The sequence below is a fragment of the Theobroma cacao genome, chromosome 5 (assembly GCF_053813885.1).
Source record: "Theobroma cacao isolate CCN51 chromosome 5, ASM5381388v1, whole genome shotgun sequence".
NCBI classification, from domain to species: domain Eukaryota; kingdom Viridiplantae; phylum Streptophyta; class Magnoliopsida; order Malvales; family Malvaceae; genus Theobroma; species Theobroma cacao.
Window position 1 is genome coordinate 7,764,021 of NC_142643.1, and position 15,778 is coordinate 7,779,798.

The following is a 15,778-nucleotide window of genomic DNA, read 5'->3' on the forward strand; positions in this document are numbered from 1 at the left end:
ATGATTAAAATAATTTATCACTGAATTTGGCAGTGAACAAGTGGATTATAATGCTGTTAGCTTAAAAGTAAGTGTTTATACTTTTTGTATGAGTTCATCAAATTCTATTATATCATGATAAAACTTGGTGTTTTGATATAGCCTAAGAGGCTTGGCATATGAACTAGCTTAACTGTGAGCTAGAAATTGTTAGGTTATTATAAAGTACACAAATAGAGAAGTATGACATGAATTTAATATCCTAAGGGGCAATGGAAAATGATGTATCAGTTTTGGTATAGCTTCAATATATATAGTTTTGATATATAAAGATGTGGGGAAAAGTCTATAACTTATGTGTAAAGGTGTGCATTTGAATTCATATAATTAAAAGTGTAAAAATTTGCCTTGATTGGTATAAAGCTCATGATTCAAAATGAATGATTATGGATTTAATTTTCTAAGGTAAAAAGGACAAAAGAAGTTAATATCATAAAGGTCTTAATAGATGATTCTTAAATTTTAAAATGCACTTAAGGAGAGATAAATGTTTAATTTGATCTTCAGATTGATGAACTAATGAGGCCATGAGATCTGATGTTTGGAGTAAATTTGAGAAATATCAAGTAGATATGTTGTGGGTGATTGATGACGAGCAAATTAGCTATGACATCGAAAATATAGAAATAATTAGTAATCAAAATGAGACTTGGAAAGGAACTTTAAAGGAAAAATTTTAAGCAACTTTAATCTTGAGAGGTTGAGTTATTGATTAAAGAGATTGGTTAAGATTATAAGGGGGTATGTGGAATGTCATAATTTATTAAAATGCCTTGTGGTATAAGTTGAGATTTATTTAGTGAGCACTCGATCATGAAAGTATTGGAGTTTGTTTTTGGGAATATGGTTACTAATGGTTACCGAATTTGAATCATCCGTGATGTAAAACATATAAGCATAAATAAAGAGTGTTTGATCATTATGTATTATGAAATGCTTGAATGGAATTTGTATGGAGGTATGTAAAACGAAATAGAGGTTGGTTGACCATTTAGACCCATAGTCAATGGTGGAATAAATGCTTGAATGTTGGAAAGTTTGATAAAAGATAAAGGTAGAGGAATTGTGGATGGTTAAGTAAACATGCATGATTGATGATTTAAGGATGATTTAATTGAGGTGTGACCAAAATTAATAGCATATTTGAATTCTCTTCATAAGATAAAGAATGATATTGTTTTGATTCAACAAAAGTAGTATACATAATTATATATTATGACGTCGTCGACTTTTCTATAAAGATTGGAAGTTGATATGATGCATAGACAGAGATCTTATGCTAAGAATGGCCAACGAAAGTGATATAGAAGAATTTTAGAACTTTGGTTGTTCACCCTACTCCGATTTGAATTTGAGGACGAATTCATTTTAAGTGGGGGAGACTGTAGTACTCTTTATTTTGATACGGTGGCTAATAAAGTTTATGGATGCCAATTGAAGTTGATTGCTGAGTTAAAAGGGTAATTTAGAAGTGAACTTGTGATATCTCTATCTCCATAGGCACATAACTAGAAGTAGACGTGATAATGCGGACTAAGAGTAATTTCGTAATTTCTCTTGGTGAGCTCCTACGAGTGGATTTTTTTTATGCTATTCAGGTCTATATAGGCCTAAGGAATGAATGCATGATGTTTATGATGGTAAATAAATGAGAAAGATAAAAATAATGATAATTTCCATGGTAGGGGTAAAATGGTCATTTTGCATCTCGAGTCTAAATTTTTTTAGTTTCGTGAATCCGAGTACCTTTAGACTATTATGGACTTTGTTTCGGTGCCAAAAAAGCAAAAAGGTTGCACAAAGGCTGGGAGGAAGACAAAACCACCATGTTAAGGGCATTTTGGTAATTTCGGTGGAAATTTGGATTAACTTGAAGCATAAATATCTGAGCTCTAGTAGCTTCCAGTAGCTTCTCCTTCTTCTTCTTCCTCCCTTTTCACATTCCTTTTATCCTCCATGGAAGCTTGCTTTGCAACTTCCATAACTTTCTCTCCCTAGCTCCAATTTTCATGCTTTTGTGCACTTTTTCATATAACCTTTGTGCTCTTTCACTCTCTCACTTTAAAACCCTTGAAAAGTCTTTGTTCATCACTTTCTCTCACTAGTTGAAAGTTTTCAAGAGAGAAAGAGAGAGTTGCCATAATAGATTGGAATCTTTTGAAAAAGAATTCAACTACGAAAAACCACCAAGGTGAGTAATGAATTAGGTTAAATTTTCAAGTTGTTGATAACAGTTGATGATTAGAGTGGTGAGTTCATCTATTGCAGAGATTTTTATTCATTTTTAAGGTGACTGGAGTAGTGAAATAAATAGCCACCTAATGGTGATTGAAAGCTAATTAGGAATAACAAGTAGAGCTTGATTTAAGAAATAGCTTTTAGAAATGCATTTATGCAAATTTGGTTGGTAGTGATGTTGTGTCTATGTGATAGGTTCCAACGAGGCCTCACATGTCCGTTTGAAGCAATAATCGAAGTTAGAATTGATTAAAGAATCAACTAGATCGATGAGTGAACTTGCATTTTAAAACTGTTTTCGGAATGTGAATCTATTTGCACAAACATTGATTGATTTTATCCAACTTTTCTTAAAAACGTGTACCTTGGGAACAAGCCTTTGATAAATTATCTCTATGTTATGACATGTGGCTGTTATGGATTCATGCACTACTACATTATGTTTATATATATATATATATATATGTTGTGCATTGATAGTTGATATAGTGTGATAATTATAACCGCGGGTGTGCACGATGTGGGGGGATACACATGCTGGTGATGACTGTGGGGAGGGAAATAGATGATGATAGTGTCTGTGTGCACGATGTGGGGGGATGTACACGATGGCACTAACTGTGCACGATGTGGGGGGATGCACACGATGACTCCGACTATGTGCACGATGTGTGGGGGTGCACATGAGCTGGGTGAAATGATGGTGGTATTGGTGTTTATTTATGTATATAAGTATATATATATATATATATATATGTTTTTGAAATAAAAGTTCATGAATATGGTATACTGTTGTAATGCATGTGAAATTTGGCATGATGAATCTTGAGAATTTCCCATTTTCTTGCAAATTGATTTTTATTGCAAAACCAAATCGATTTTTAGTGCAAATGAGGTCCTTTTTACACTTAGATGCCCTGCTTCTCGCTGTAGCGAGAAACATTCTGTTTTGGCAACCAGCAACTCGCTGCAGCAAAAATAAATCTCGCTGCAGCGAGAAACTCTCGAGTTGTAATGTAGGGCTTTCATTTCAATGAAGATTTTGGCCATCTTCCCATCCGAACTGGGAAAACCGGTAAACATAAAAGTTGTAACCCTGTCTCTTAGCTTTCTAATGGTTTAAAAATCAGGTCAAATAAAATTCTGTAATGGGAGATATACTAGAAAAACTAAAACATAGACAAACTGACACTGAATCTCGCTGCAACGAGAAACTTTCTGCCATGCTTGCTACCTTGCTTGATTTTGACATATTTTTCACCCATTTAACTTCATGGATTGATCTTGGGTTTTTGCAACACCATGAGGTTATTAATCAAAGTTTTAAATGAAGGATTTTTAGTAAAAAAACTAAATCAATTACATTGTTTTTTAAACAAGTTCATCATGATTTCCAAATTATTCCTATTAACTGTTTGTTCCCTTCTTATGTTCACTCATTTAATTTTATACTCACGTTTTTAAACTTCATGTTTTCAGATTTGGAGGCAGTTGGGACCTAGATTGAGTTGTCCATGTATGTTCGCCTTCTTGGTAGGTACTATGGCATCTTAGTAGCTGTACCTTCACCCACGGTCACTCTGCTGACGGTCAAGAGTCTTGTGCTTGTGTACATGTATAAGTAATGAAGACCACTAAGATTCATGTTAAAAATCAAATATGTATATTTGATTATTGATGCCACTGTAAGGTGGCAAATGAGTGATACTATGTTAGCACAATACAAATGTGAATATTGGATTGCCATAAAACGTTATTGAAATATTTAAAATTGAGAATTGAAATATGTGGTTTTAGAAATGACGGTTGAGAATGATGATTGGGATTGCATAAGAAGGCTTGCTTGGGCTTAGTGGGCTATGTCCATTGGGCCCATGCGCTAGTCATGGCCTTAAATTTAGGCTGTGGCAATTAACATCTCAAAAAATCCAGTTCAGCACTCTAGAACAAATCACATTGAACTTCGACATCATTTTATCCGATATCATGTGCTTAAAGGAGACATTAAAATTGAATTTGTCAACACCTTGAATCAATTGGCTGATATATTTACCAAATCCTTAAATGAGGAAAGATTTTGTGAAATTAGGAGAAATCTATGAATGGTTAATGTACAAGAGTTTTAGGTTAATTTTTGAGCTTTTCTTTCATAAGATAGTAGATACTTAGTTGATTAAGAGAATCACTTAACTGACTAAAAGCATTCTATGCTGATCCTTTTTTTAGAATGATAGACTTAGTCGGATAAGGGTAAAACTTAGTCAGTTAAGAAACTAAAATAAAAATAATAAAATTTAAGGAAAAAGGAAAGCTTAACGGGGGAAGAAGAAAAGGAAAAACCGTTTAACTGAAAAACAAAATGGGAGGCAAAATTTTGAATTTTTAGAAAGGGGGTAACTAACCACATTTAAAAAGGGGGAGAGTAATAACCTCTCTTAACTCTCTGCTCTCTCTTTTTATTGTCTCCCATCTGAAACCTATTCTCTCAAAACCGAAACCCCCTCTTCTCAAACTTTCCAAACCCTAAGTCTAAAACTGCCCAAAACTGATGGCCAAATCCTCGCTCCCTAGTGATATCTTGGAGAAAAGAAAAGGAAAGTGACCCATGGAAAAGAGCCCATCGTTCAAGGTTCAAAAGAAAGGAAAGAAGAATGAGCCAGTTTCAGTGACTAAAAAAGCAGGGAAGAAACAGAAAGAGAAAGCATTGAAATCAAAGAAAAAGATGGAAAAAGGAAAATCTACCAAAAGCGGTAACCCTTCATCCTCGAAATTTAGAAACAAGATTCATGAGGATAGATTTAGAAAAATAGAGAATGCACCGATCTCTTATGAAAAGTACATTGATTGGGATAGGTTCAATGAAATAAAAAAACTAAGTGTTTTTAAGAATAGAACGTATAGTGCCAGTCTTGTGAAAGAATTTTATGCTAGTATTGCATTGGATGAAACAGAACTTGATGGTCCAGAGGACTTTGTGGATGACGGTCTCAACGTATTTTTAAATGGGAAGGAGTTTGTGGTTACTGCCACTGATTTGGGAAACTTGTTGGGCATTGAGTGTAATGCAGGAAATTATGAATCCCAGAAGACTATGATCCCTCATCCTTATGGGAAGTAATCACAGGGAAAAAGGAGAGATATTCCTCTAAAAGCTATGTAAGTTTTATTAGGAGTCCACAAACTAGGATCCTACATTACTTTATAACTTTAACAATTCATGGAAAAGGTGGTAGCTTTAGCTATGTGAGTCTTCAAGATATGTGGCTGATGGAGCATGCTTTCAATGCTACTCCACTCAATCTTGGAAAATTCATGATAGAAAGAATGAAAGGAACCTATCGGCTTGATAAAGTGAATCTGGCTTATGGAAATTTAATCACTTCTCTAGTAAAGAAAAAAGGGATTTTGAACAACAGATATGAGATGGATCAAGTTAAGAGCAGATATCAGGCTATCTATCTGGGAAGTTTGCCAAAAATGGGGTACAAACTGGAAAAAGAAAAATTTATCAAGACACCCAAAGATACTCCAAGGGATGAGCATCCTACCTTTGCTCATACAAAGGCAAACCCTTCTCAGATTTCAAATGAAATGATTCTAAATTTATTAATAAGAATTGATGGGAAACTTATTGATCAGTTTGCAAGAATTCAGAAAATTGAAGATAATTTACAAGAGTTGGGAAATTTGATGAAAGAAAAAGAAAAATCACCTTCTGGTCCTGCAACTAAAGATACCTCAATAGCACCAAGTTCAGCACCTACAGGATAAACTGCTGAGAATCTTGCCTTTCAAGCTGAAAGTGATGAACCAGAATCTGTTCTAGCAAGAAAACTACCCACCCCTGAACCTGAAATTGAAGAAGAAGATAGTGATAACACAGAAGTGATAAGATCTTTCAATGACAATTCTCCACAGCATGATGAGGCACAGAGAAATAAACCATCTCCAACAAACTCTGAGGAAATCCTAATTATGGATGTTTTTCACCAGATGGTAAGGGAAGAGGAAGTTGAAAAAGAAGCGGCAAAAAGCAAAGCACAGGAACCAGCATCTGCAAGAGCTTCCCCTGAATCAGTTCATACCACAGGAATGAGTGAACAAACTGGTAAAGAAAAAAGGGAAAGCAGCTGCATCTACACAAGATAAACCTAATCCTGCTGGAAAAGGTAAAAAGACTATTGCAACAAATACCAGGTTCCTCAAGAGAAGAATGTTTTCAAGATTGGCTGACAAAGCTAGACTTTTAGTCAAATCTTCTGTTCAAGATCCACTCAATGTTTTAGACACATCTTCTTCTGATTCCTCACCACAAAGATAATCACTTGTGTCATCCCCAAGAACTCTCAATGTTCATTTTGGGACTAATGAGTCCACCCCCTCTGACTTTTCCTAAACCAGTAAACCATCCCTGTTTTGCTGATGACAAAAAAGGGGAGATAGAAAGTAAAAAGAATTTAAGGGAAAGTAGAAGTAATTTAGTGGTAATTTAGGAATCTGGCTCTAATGATGCTGGGTTGTTTATGACACTATGTTAATTAATTGCTGATGGTTAAGATTTGGATACTGATAACTTACTGCTGTTATGCTTTTATGTTATTTTTGTTTGATTGATAATGGCATTTGTTTTTAGAATGGATATGGTCTGTTGATGATAATATGCTGATGACAGTTAGTTACAATATTGATAGTATTCGGTCACCTATTACTGATTGTTCTGTAAGCTTGTATGAAGATACTCTATCAAATGTCTGAATCTATGCCTGTTATCTTTTTTAATAAATAGATAGAAACTTGTTCACCTACTAAGTTGGATAACAAAATAACTTCAAAAGATCATCCTTACATTAAGGGGGAGCAAACACTTAGGGGGAGAAATCCTAATCTAGTGCAAAATAAAAAGAACTAATAGACACTGTGCTTTTAATCAATGAATGTTTTGTCTCATCAAAAAAGGGGAGATTGTTGGCTCCATTAGTTTTTGATGATAATTAAACATTCCCACTCATTTATGTCTAACTATACTACTTGAGTGTGCAGGATGAAAATGTATATCAATAATAAATTAATCACTAAAAAGCAAATATCAAAACTCACAAGAATAAGGAGCAACAAATGAGCTACAAAGCAGAAGCCTCTTAGTCGGAAACCAAAGGAGTTAGTCAACTAAAACTCAAAAGTGAAATTGGTCGGTTCAAGCAGATTGTGAGACAGAGAATTCTTAGTCAACCAAGAAGCATGGTTAGTCAACTAAGAGCACATTATCAGAAATCTCAATTACAAGACAGAAAGAACTTAATCGGCTAAGAAGCACAGTTAGTCAACTAAGAGCTCACTGCCACAAAACAGAGAAAACTTAATTGACTAAGAAGCACGGTTAGTCGACTAAGAGCTCACTGTCAAAAATTTCAAATTCAAGACAGAGAAGACTTAATTGACTAAGAAGCATAGTTAGTCAACTAAAAGCACTCTATTAGAGAATTTGAATTTGAATGCTAAAAGACAAACTAACAGATAGAATTGACCCCAAACTGTTTCCAACAGTCTGAAATTGTTAAACATCCATCAGAGTTGGTTTTTCAAGTATATAAGGCACTCCCAACGGCTAAGAACAAGATTAGATGCTTCCAAGATCAAAAAGAGCTCAAAAATAGCAAAAACTTTTTGCATACTTTCTGCACTTCACTCCAATCCTTGTAATAGAGTTAAGCACTTCATCTTGTACTATTCAGATCAAGTTAGTGATCATAGGGACTTCTTTATTTCTATTCTCCTTGATTACTTAGATTGTCCAAGTCACTCTAAGGGGATTGATCAAGCTTAGGTTAGCTTGATTGGTTGTATAGGTTCTAACTTAGCCTAGGAAAAGTTAGTTTTGGCTTTTGGTTGATCTCGAGAAAAACCATTGTAAAAGGTTGTGGCTGAGCCTTTTGAAAAGCAATTGTAAAAGCTTGGCGGAAGCTTGGGAATTCCATTGTTTATAGTGATTTGGTTTGGAAAATCCTTGATTGGAAGATCAAGGTAGTGGATGTAGGTTTTTGACCGAAACACTATAAATCTTTGTACATTGTCTGCGCTGCTTTAGTTTTCATTTCATTTTTCTTTAAATCATTCCTCCATCTCTCATTTAACTTCTCATCATTGACCTTTAACTTCCCCTTAATTTGAAGTCAATTTTAGAAACATTCACAAAGTGCTATTCACCCTCCTCTAGCACACTTATTTGGGACCAACACAATCCAAGGCCTTCAAATCTGAAACCCACCATGCCTTTTGGCTTTCAATAACAAGCTAGACCATTAATTCTTGAAAAGAAACCTTAATTGGAAGAACTTCCCATGAAATACATATCAAAGACTGATGCTATAATTCAAAGCCAATGAGCTTCTTTAAGAAATCTTAAGACCCAAATGGAACAACTTGGAAATTCCATCAATAGTAGGCCTCAAGGTGCCTTAACAAGTGACACTAAAGTCAATCCCAAAGGTTAGGAACAATGCAAAGTAATCACTTTAAGGAGTGGAAAATAAATTGAAGAGGTCAATGAAAACTTAATTGTTTCTTTGAGAAAACACGTTGATGAGGAGAAAGTAATTTGTGAAAAAGCAATTGAAGTTGAATAGAAAGATGATGAAAAAGCTAAAAATCAAGGAACTTCTCAAGTCACTCATCCTCCACCACCTTTTACCCAAAGGCTCCAATAGTAAAAGCTTGACAAGCAATTTCATAATATCTAAATAAAACATCATCTGAAGAAAATTAACCATTAATCCAAATCAAAGAAAATAAGAGAAACATAAAAGTAAAGAAAGAAACTAATGATTAAAGCTTTTGATCTTGATTTTCTCTCAAATTCTCTTGCTTTCTTGTTTCATTCTTAGCTCTAATTCAATAAAATAGTTGATTGTTGTCCTACTCCAAGTTTTTGTCCAAAAACACTTATTTATAGCCACTAGAAAAGCCTTGATTTATAAAAAATCGTAAGTGTGGAAAAATAAAGAATTTCTTTGTGTGCCATGGCTCTTATTTTCCAGAACCGTAACTTTCACTTCTCTATGTTGACACCCGTGCTATACTCATTTTCAACACTGCGGCTCTCAAGGTTTTGTCTTGACTTCCACTTTCCTAGTGTAGTACTTCCACTTTGACAAAGATTTTGACCATCTTCTGTTCAGAACTGGGAGAAATGGTAAACATCAAAGTTGTAGCCCTGTCTCTTAGCTTTCTAATGGTTTAAGAAAAACATCATGTGGACTTCTATAACTCAAGTTATCCTCAAAATACTACAGCATATATGAATGAAGTTATCACCATACTTGTGCATTTTTTTTTATCAAATGAACCTTTTTTATCAAATTTCCTACAAAAGCAATAAAAGAAATCAACAATAACTATTCTTCAAGTAAATTAAAGGAAAATAAAGTAAAATTAAACAAAACCTAACTTAAATTAACTAAGAAAAACACCTAAATTACTCAAATTCAATTCTATAATCTCAAAGACCTAGTTACTTAAGCCCTCAAAATGTGTCAAAATAACTTTATATAGTAGAGTTATCAATTCTCTTGATGATTGTTTATGAAATCTTGCTAGAGTACTTAAGAGATGTGAATAAACCAACTTGATGCTGAATTACGAAAAATGTCACTTCCTGGTGCAAAAAGGTATAGTTCTTGGACATAAAGTTTCTAGCAAAAGTTTAAAAGTAAATAAGGCAAAGATTGAGACAATCGACAAACTTCCACTTCCAACATCAGGGAAAGGTATTTGAAGTTTTCTTGGTCATGGTGGTTTTTATAGATGCTTCATTAAAAAAATTTTTAAAATCTCCAAGCCACTATGCAACTTGTTGGAGAAAGACACACTTTTCCACTCATTCCTTGAGGCATTTATGGAGTTGAAAAAGAGATTAATTTCTACATCTATTACCATAGTCCTCGATTAGAATCTTCCATTTGAACTTATGTGTGATGCAAATAATTATGCGATTGGCGCAACTTAGGCTAACGAAAAAAGAAAATATTCCATCTGATTTATTATGGCAACAGAACATTAACTAAAGCCTAGATGAATTGCACCACTACTGAAAAGGAGCTACTTGCTATAATGTTTGCATTTGATAAATTTCACTTCTACCTTATTGGCACTGAAGTCATTGTTTATACTGATCATTCTGCAATTAAATATTTGATTGAAAAGAAATATGCCAAACCACATTTGATAAGATAAGTGCTTTTGCCACAAGAATTTGACTAAGAAATTTGAGACACAAAAAAGATAAAAAAATATAGTGGCAAACAATCTTTCAAGATTGGAGAATGGGATGCAAGCTGATAATTCAACTATGATTAATGAGAATTTTTTGGATGAATAGCTATTTCATGTGAACAAGTAGAAAAGATTATCATAAAATGCTGATTTTGTGGACTACATTGTAAGTAATCTTTTTCCTCCCAATTTGAATTCTCAACAGAAGAAGAAATTCTTGCATGATGTCAAATATTATGTTTGGGATGAGACTTTCTTGTTCAAGCAATGTGGGGATCAAATTCTTAGAAGGTGTGTTCCAAACGATGAAATTAAGAATATATTTCACCATTGTCAATCTTCGAATCATGGAGGACATTATGGAGGTTAACGAACTGCTACAAAGGTTCTTCAATCAAGTTTTTATTAGCCTACACTTTTTAAAGATGCTCATCATTTTGTGAAAAAGTGTGATAGATATTAGCGAGTTAGCAACATGTCATGAAGACACAACATGCCTCTCAACAACATCCTTGAAGTGGAGATTTTTTTTGTTTAGGGAATTGACTTTATGGGTCCATTAATACCTTCATACAATAATCAGTATATCTTGGTTGCTGTTGATTATGTGTCTAAATGGGTTGAAGTTGCAGCACTCCCAACTAATGACTCTACGATGGTGATGAACTCTTAAAAAAGAATATCTTCACTAGTTTTGGCACTCATAGAGCTATCATCAATGATAAAGGTTCTCACTTTTGCAACAAGAATTTTGAGGCACTCCTTACTAAACACAGAGCTAAACATAAGAGTACCACAACATACCATCTACAAACGAGTGGTCAAGTTAAAGTATCCAATAAAGAAATCAAGAGAATTTTGGAGAAAACGATGTGTCCATCTAGAAAAGATTGGTCCAAAAGGTTGGATGATACATTCTGGGCTTATAAAACTTCCTACAAGACTCTGATTAGGATGTCTCCATTTAGATTGGTTTTCGATAAAGCTTGCCATCTTTCAATTGAACTTGATTTTAGATTACATTGTGACTTGAATTGTGGGTTGATTGCTTGTCTTGATTATTAAAATATTTGAGAGATATTATTCTTTCAATTTGGTTAAAAGATTGAGAGTTGGAGAAATTCATAATTGTGCTTATGAGATTTTGAGATTTTGGGTCTTAAATAGCTATTGCAAATTTTTGCTTTATTTGGGTTTTTCTTTGCTTTGGTTGTTTCTTGAGATTTATTGCAGCAAAGGTGATAATGACACCAAAAAAAGCAAGAGCTAGTTCAAGTAGCTCATTTCATCGAACAAAATTTGTCTTTACTGATGTTATCTCAAGACATAATAGTTCCCTCATTAACAAAGTTCCAATTCAAGGAAGAGGTTTTGATAATGCTCTAATATGCTACCTCAGCATACAAGCTGATTGTCACTGTCACGACCCAAATTCCGGGTCATGACCGGCGCATGGGTCCAATGGACATAATCCACTAAATCCAAGCAAGCCTATTATTTATTTTACTTATGATTCTATTTATTATCACTAAGTCGTATTTCATGACTTTGAGTCAAAATAGTGATACACATTGCCAACTCGTACTGGCATTACTCTTTTAAAATTTACATTTAAGTTTATCTATACATAACAAAATAATACTCGACCTCCAGCGGAGTGACTCGGATGGATATACAGCTACCGAATGCCGAGACACCTACCAGAAGATGTACACAGATCTACAAGGACACCTCGTCCTAATTATCGGCTACCTCGTGATCTGAAAACATGAATTTGAAAATGGTGAGTATAAACCCAGTGAGTGAACAAGGAAGGGAACAAGCAACAATTAGGAAAAATTTAAAATCATGATGCACTTGTTTCAAACAATGCAATTTAGTTCATTCCTATTTAAAACCCCTCCAAACCCCAGAGTTTTTCGCTACAGCGAGCATGAATTTCGATGCAGTGAAAACAAAGCAACAAGAGAAACATTTTTCCTCACTCAACAATAGCCATCCTGCTAAACTAATAAAATCAACCTAACATTCATGAAAATTCTCAAAGTATAATGTGTCAAATTTTACGTACATTACAACCATAAATCATTGTCCATCAATTTGCTATATCACACACATTTACATATGTATATATATATATACGTATATACCCATCATCATCATCTCATCAACCCATCATCATCATCACCAGCTCATCATCATCATCATCACCAGCTCATGCGCACTCCCTACTCGCACATGGCTGGGTCATCACCGGATTATGCGCACTCCCTACTCGCACATAACCGGGTCATCCTCGGCTTATGCACACTCCCTACTCGCACATAGCCGAGTCAACATAATTACACAACATTATATTCAAGCATATATGTATATCAACATAATGCAGCCACATAGAAATCCATAATAACCACATTTCATAACATAAACCTTTTCTCAAAAGCTTGTTCCCAAGGCATTCATTTTCATGAAAAATTTCATAAAATCATTCAAACACTTTGTTCAAAATAGTCATATTCCCAAAACAATTTTGATAGGCAGTCTACTCACAGGTGTTGAAAATTCAGATTCTGGGTGAACTCTGACTAATAGTCCTCAGGCGTAATTCCTTTGCCTTTTCCGGACGTCTCACCACCTTGACAAATAACAAAGTCGAGGAATTTACTATATTGTCCCTAAATTGATATAAATTAATTTAAACTACTAATGCTTGATATGTAATGCAAAAATATGTCCGATTACCGCTTAATCACGGTATCGATTAAATTTGACCGATCACCCGATTAATCGACGATTGTGTCCAAATCACCTCCAAATTAATTCATTTCTCCTCTAATACCTTAATTTACCACATACATTTAAATAAAGCCAAATTCAGCATTAGAACCCTCACAATTCCTTATAGAAAAAAATTTGGTCATTTGGTGTACTAGCATCGAATCTTTTTCTACATAACCGTTTCACCTTACTTCATCATTTTCCATGCCATTTTCCTTGAAATAAAAACAATACCCCATTGATATTCAGCCCTCATGGTTCAGCCAACAAGGAACCCTAGAGAAATTGAATATTTCTTTTGTGTTTTTGTTCATAACCATGCTTAACTATCCCTAAACACTAACATAGTCTAAAATCAAATTATTCCAACAACAATTCCTCTTCCATACCCATTTTTCAGAATTGAATTCATCATGATAACTCAATATTCAACCATGGAAATCAAGAACAAAAGCATGGGTAAGCTAGGTATCAAGGAGAATTAAAGAAATTTTAACTTACCTAGCTTGTTTCCTTGATTTCTTCACTTTTTCTTTGAATTTCCACCTAGGTTTTCTTGTTTTTCCTTTTGTTCTTCCTTTTTTCTGGTTGCTGGATGTCTAGGCCGAATATGGTGAGGGAATTGGGGATTTAATGGGCTGATTTCTATAGAAAATAATAAAATAATCAAGCATGCCATGTGTCACATGCTTATTGGCCAAATTTTTAACTTTTTGACTTTTTCTTCTTAATTTTCCACCACAAATATTCTGGTATTTATCCAATCCTACCACAATTAAAATCCCTTGGTCTTGACAAGTGCTGGGCCGAAAATTTTACTGATTTGCCCCCGAGACAAAAAAATTACGATTTTGCCCTTATACTCTGAAATGTACCGGAATCTCATTATTTCTACTTTTCAACCTAAAATAACACTAATATTGATCAATATTAACTAAATGGGGCAAAAATTGTTTAAAAAAAATTTTCGTTTAGTCCACTAGTGGCAAAATTACCATTTTGCCCTTGTGCTCTATAAATACCGAGAATCAAAATTTTTCACTACTAAACATCATTTTATACTCCAATAATCATAATTATATTTCATATAATTATTCTTGGTCAAATGTGATCAAATCTTGGCTAAAAATCTCCATTTTATCATCAAATGGTAAAATGACCGTTTTGTCCCTAATCGGTCAATTTTCTGATGGACTCCAAACTGGACCTTGAACTCCAAATCACTATTCTAAACCATTCTGTTGGTTTTAAAATTTTCAAATTCCTCTTAGAATTTCTATTTGAACTAGTTCAAGGCTCGATTTAACTTAATTGTACCACTCGATACAATACCGTCTTTTAATCGAGCTTGATAGGGTCTCACATTCTCCCCCACTAATAAAAATTCGGTCCCCGAATTTAAATTCAATGTAGAGTGGCTTACCTTTACATATCGAAGAGGTGTGGATGCTTTGTCCGCATCTCATCCTCAGCTTCCCACGTTACCTCCTCGCTAGTGTGATTCCGCCACAACACTTTCACTGAGGCTACATCCTTTGAACGGAGCTTTTTAACTTGCCTATCAAGGATAGCTACCGGTTGTTCCTCATAGGTTAGATCATCTTGCAACTGAATTGTTTCATACCGTATTACATGTGATGGATCTGGGTTGTACTTCCTAAGCATGGACACATGAAACACGGGATGAATATTAGAGAGGTCTGGTGGTAATGCCAAACGATAAGCCACCGCTCCAACCTTTTCTAAGATCTCGAATGGCCCTATATACCGAGGACTTAACTTCCCTTTCTTGCCAAACCTCATTACCCCTTTAGTTGGCGAAACTTTCAAAAATACATGATCTCCTACTTGGAACTCCAAGTCTCTCCGTCGGTTATCAGCATATGATTTCTGTCTACTTTGTGCTGTTAACATCCTTTGACGGATCATGTGTATTTTCTCGGTTGCATCCTGCACCAATTCAGGCCCCAAAAGTTTCCTTTCTCCCACCTCTAGCCATCCAATGGGTGACCTACATCTTCGTCCATATAAGGCCTCAAATGGTGCCATTTGGATGCTAGTTTGGAAACTGTTGTTGTAGGCAAATTCCACTAAGGGTAAATATTGTTCCCACCTGACACCAAGGTCTATCACACAAGCCCTCAACATATCCTCCAATGTCTGTATGGTCCGTTCAGATTGTCCATCAGTCTGAGGGTGGAAAGCTGTGCTGAAATCCAACTTAGTGCCCAATGCTTCTTGCAACTTTCCCCAAAACCTACTAGTAAACTGAGCTCCTCTGTCAGATACTATAGAAATGGGAATACCATGTAGTCGCACTATCTCATCCACATAAACTCGAGTATATTGGGCAGCCCCATAAGTAGTCTTAACCGGAAGAAAATGAGCTGACTTTGTTAACCGGTCCACTACTATCCAAATTGAATCATATCCCCCACTAGTTCGAGGCAAACCC

The 15,778-nt window shown here is 34.8% G+C and overlaps 1 long non-coding RNA gene across 1 annotated transcript; it reads right to left on the reverse strand.

Moving 5' to 3' along the window:
- Positions 1-12,164: 12,164 nt before the first annotated feature.
- On the reverse strand, positions 12,165-13,916 carry LOC148762406 (uncharacterized). The gene is made up of 3 exons (XR_016026548.1): positions 13,825-13,916; positions 13,096-13,180; positions 12,165-12,305 (listed from the first exon to the last, which is right to left on the reverse strand). It is a non-coding gene; the product is annotated as an uncharacterized LOC148762406 (long non-coding RNA).
- Positions 13,917-15,778: the final 1,862 nt, after the last annotated feature.